At 44.0% G+C, this 4,734-nt stretch overlaps 1 long non-coding RNA gene across 1 annotated transcript; it reads right to left on the bottom strand.

The window, feature by feature from the left end:
• Positions 1 to 83: 83 nt before the first annotated feature.
• On the bottom strand, positions 84 to 2,364 carry LOC104873646. The gene is made up of 3 exons (XR_783540.2): positions 2,185 to 2,364; positions 1,307 to 1,407; positions 84 to 780 (listed from the first exon to the last, which is right to left on the bottom strand). It is a non-coding gene; the product is annotated as an uncharacterized LOC104873646 (long non-coding RNA).
• Positions 2,365 to 4,734: the final 2,370 nt, after the last annotated feature.

Raw genomic sequence — 4,734 nt, 5'->3', positions numbered from 1 at the left:
TCACTGTGGGATTTCAGATGTGTGTTGAATGTACAAGTGGATGTATAATGAATGAATCATACAAAGGTTAATGTCCAGGGCAAGAGGTTTTTCAGTAGAAAGTGAGGTCAGTGACATTTCAGGCTCAGTTTCTGCAATTACCAGTTGTATACCATGTCACTTGCCTTTTTCATAATGTTTATAATCAGAGGTAACACCTAACATGTGCGGTCACTAATTCTAGTTGTTATGATCTTTGGGACCCAACCCATTTTCAGCCCATATTTCTGATTCTTGAGTGTAGTTGAAATCATGGTGTTTGCCCTTTTCCTTCTGTGTTGTAGGAAGCCAGCCTAGTGTGGCAGCAAAGAGGGAGGTCAAGGGAATGAAAAGATAGAGCTATGGGTCCCACTTTTGCACTGACGTACCATGTGACCTCGAGCAAGTTCTCAACATTGATGAGCCTCAGTTTCCTCATTTGTGCAATCCTTTTGTGAGAATTAAGTTAATAATGTAAATAAAACATATAAGACAGGCCAGCAGGTCCTGCATCTTGTCCAGGATCCTTTCTCTCACTTGCTATTTTCAGCCAATTTCTGCTTCCTTGTTTTTTCTTGACTATGCTGGCACATGATAGCTGTCACTGCAGGGACTGAATGGAAGATCTGTGGGACTAATAACTTCTTGCTTGCCATCTTCTTCAGTCCATGGCACATAACCTAGGGAGCACATCTGGGTCTTTCTTGGTCTTCAATCTGTTTCTCAGCAGGAGTTCAGTCATTCTCTTCTGACACGGATTTTCTGTAAGTGATACATTTGCTACGTGCTAGACCTGTGGCTCAGACCTGTGCACAGCCCTGTTCTTGCTGGAGTTCGCAGAGCCGAGGACATTACATTCTCAACTGGCAGCAAATGCTTCACTTGTAAAACAGAATCAGAGCATGATGTTTAAAATGAAAATTCTTGTTGGCTACATATAGGGTTTGAGAAAAAAGTAAAATTCAAGACAATTTTCTGGCTCTTACCCCAAGGCTAATATGGTGGAACATAAAATGGCCTGTTTTCCTGAAATAATCACATACTTTTCCAACAACCACTTTCCATGGGCCTTTGGATCCCATGGCTGACGCTATGAAGCAATTTCAGGGGAGGATAGAACTTTGAGGTTCTGAGAGTTCACTCCTTTTTTGCCTCTGGGAGACAAAAAAAAAAAAAATCTCATGTCTTAGTTGCTTTTCATATCACTGGAACAAAGTACCTGACATCCACAACTTAAAGGGAGAGGTATATGTATTTTGCCTCATGGTTTGAAAGTTTCAGTCCTTACATGTTGGGTGGCTCTAGGAAGAAGCAACATGGTGGAAGGGCCCAGGCTGAGGGAAGCTGCTCACTTCATGGCAGATAGGAAGTAGAAGGTCAAAGGTGGAGCTAGGAAAGAAGAGAGACCCAGGATCACCCAGTGACCCACCTCTTCTGACTAGGCCCTACTGACTAAAAGCATTGTTACATTTTATATCTAGATGTTCCTCCAAAGCCTCATGAGCTCATAGGTGGGGCTTTTGGAATCATGGTAGAATGATGCTCATTGGTTCATTAGTCCACTGATGAGTTTATAGATGAATGTGTTGTTGGGAGATAAAGCCTGATTGGAGGAGGTGAATCATTGGGTTGTGGTCAGAAAAGGTCTACCTCTTCCCCCCTCTTCCTTTGATCTTGCTCTCTCTTTCCTGCTCTCCATGCCATGGGCTGTTTCTCCTCTGTGGTGCTCCTCTGCCATGCCCCCTGCTTTCAAGCCAGCAAACTATACACTGAAACCTCTATAAACTTTGAGCCAAAATAAACCTCTCCTCCTTTAATTTGTGGGTTTTGGGGCATTGTGTCTCAGTGACAAGAAAGTAACTAAGTACATTTAGCTATAAACCCATCAGTGGACTAATCCATTGAAAAGTATAGAGCTCCTATAATCCAATCACCCCCAAAAGTCTCACTTATGAGCACTTGAGGCTTTGGGGAGACATCTAGATATAACCATAGCATCTCACTTATAGAACATGATATCTAGAAGATTATGGTCAGAGATGGGACTGCTGTTTTCATGATCATTTAAACTTCAGGTTTCTTCTGTTTGTTAGATTTCCCTCACCTAAAGATGGCCACTACATAAAAGGAATAGCCTTCCCCTTCCCATAATGCCCCGTTTCTCACCTAAAATTATGGCTTCTCCCACTAAAGGACAGCCTTCTTCCCATCATGCCTCTTTTTCTGCCAAGAGAGTAACCTGATACTACCTCTTATTGACTAGTGATGACACAAGCCCCTCCTACTGATGTCACAAGCCCCCCCAATCCCTAGCCACTACATCACTCAGTCCTACCCCACCTCCTATGAGCCCCATCCCAGTCCTATAAGAACTGCTCCCTGTCTTGGCCATATTGCTCTCTCTCCTTTGATTGGAGATGGTCCCGGCAGGTTGTTCCTGCAATAAAGACTTGTAGTGGTTCTGGTCTGGGTCTTGGTTTTCAGCCTTTTTAAACTAACATTGTTTCATCCTACACTTCTCACAAGTAATAGCTTGTACAGTGCCAGCCCCTGCAGTTCATGGGTAAGGCCGTGAGAGTGGCGCCACACCTGCCTTCTTCACACTGTGTGCCTGGCTCACACTCAGGGTGTGCCAGAGGGGAGGTCGATAACTGTCGAGTGATTAACGAATCACGAGTTCCACCTGTGTGTGTGCATCTTCTTTCCTTGGTGGAAAAAGTAATGGTGGACAGATATAAAATAAATGAAAGAAATCCTACAAATATGAATCAAATAATCACATACATGTGAGCAATAAGTGTTATGAAGAGAGGAAATCACGATGAGGGTGTGTAAGAAATCCATGTTGGATGCAGGTGTGAAAGATCTTAGTATTAGTGAGGCCTGTTGCCTTATGTGGGAAGGCGTTGTTCTAAGGACATGTCTGGTGAGGCGAGTGTGTATCCACTCGTGTGCTCCACGTTGACTCTAAGTGCTGTGGAAGTTACAAGGTAAACAGGCTGAAAGCGAGGGAGCGAAACTGGTACTGGCCACTTAGGCTCCTGTGCTCAGGTTGCTCTTTTTGCCACTCCATGTTTGGGTACAAAGGAAAGGGGATATATTCAGGGCCAGCTCTGAGGAGTTGGAGGAGCACACATGTGCCTCAAACACCATCTCGCTGAGCACAGGGGCCAGGACCTCTTTCAGTAAGGAGCACACAGGGATGATGCAGATCTCCCAGCTGCTGACTTTCCCAGCCATCTCCAGCTCATTGTCACCTTTCCTGTGGCAAGGAAAGTGGGCTCCAGGCCTCCTGGTGTCAGCATCTGCATATCCTGTCACCAGTCCTTGGGGGTGAAGGAAAGAAGGAGATGTTGTTTATGTACTCAGCAGCTGGAACTCTTATCTCGAAAAGAAAACCCACCTAACTTTACAGATAGAAGTTCTAGTTCTGTCATCTGCTGCTATATTACTGGAGCAGGTACCACAACCTCTTTGGGCCTCCATTTCCTCACATGTAATGAATGGGTGGTCACATTGCTCCACTCAAGTTTTGAGAATTAAAATGTACAAGAGCTTGGTATCTAGGAGAGTTGGTAAATGTTAAGATGTTCTCTCTTTGTCCTTTGGATTTGATCCCAAATATCCTAAATACTACTCTCTCTGATATAGATGCAACTCCCAAACCTGCTAGATATTGTGTTCTCTAAAATCTAGAAGAATGGATTCTAAGATCAAACATAGGTTAAGAGTAGAAACACTTTATTGAGAGAAAGATAGCTTCTGGCTAAGAGAGACAGAAGGGGGACTGGAACATGGGTTGCCCACCCACCCTGCTTCTCAAAGGTGTATTAAGCAAAGCTGAAAAGTGAGATGGGTTTCAGGTGAGACAGAACTACATGCCTCTTCCTAGGAATTCCTTTTTCTTCCCTAAACTGTATCTTCTTCATCTTCCTGTGCCTTATCACTTTTTCTACAAAAATTTCTCTTTTATGCCTAGAATTTCACTCTCATGCCTTTACAGTTTTATTTCGGCTAATTTTATTTCTTTTTGTCTCTCTTACTAGAATAGGGGCAAAGGTGAAGTTGGTTTTTGCTCTTGTATCCTTAGCATCTAATTCAATACCTGATATGTTGTAGGCACTCAGTAAAATACTTACCATAGTTACAGTCTGTATTCCCTTGGAAAGGAGTATACCTAAGAAATCCTTTTCTGATTACGTCTCCATAGTGAGAAGTTTCATCATAAGTGAGACCAATATATCTTGAGTTTTTGTTTGTTTCTTTTTGTAGCACCTAAGTTATTTGAAGTAGGAGTACACAGACTGCATTGACAACCCTGGGGAGCAGCTTGGGGATTAAAATTCTCAGGCTCCTTCTGGACTTTCTGAACCAGGATCTGCATTTTAACAAGATCCCTTGATGATTTGCATGTGCACTGAAGTCTGAGAAGAGCTGCTGTCAAACCAGTTCTGCCCTGTAGAGGGCAGAGCATCCTGCAGCGTGCAGGTAGAGAGCCCCCCATCCCCGGAAGCTGACAGAGGCCAGGAGGGGTGTATGCTGAGTGAGTGGTCCTGACTGCTTCCTTCCTTGTGTTTGGTCTCAGCTATTCTAACCTTGGTGGTGCCTGGGAGTCAAGAGCTCTCTGCCTGAACTGCAGCCACCCAGCAGCTACTGTGATGTGCCGAGGCCTTCTTGTCTGTCTGCATTTGTGTGGCAATGAAAACTTCCTAAGGG

The sequence above is a fragment of the Fukomys damarensis genome, unplaced genomic scaffold (genome assembly GCF_012274545.1).
Source record: "Fukomys damarensis isolate Sample0158 unplaced genomic scaffold, DMR_v1.0_HiC HiC_scaffold_25585, whole genome shotgun sequence".
Taxonomy (NCBI): domain Eukaryota; kingdom Metazoa; phylum Chordata; class Mammalia; order Rodentia; family Bathyergidae; genus Fukomys; species Fukomys damarensis.
The sequence above is the reverse complement of the archived record's forward strand: the minus strand, read 5'-3'. Positions and strand labels throughout refer to the sequence as shown.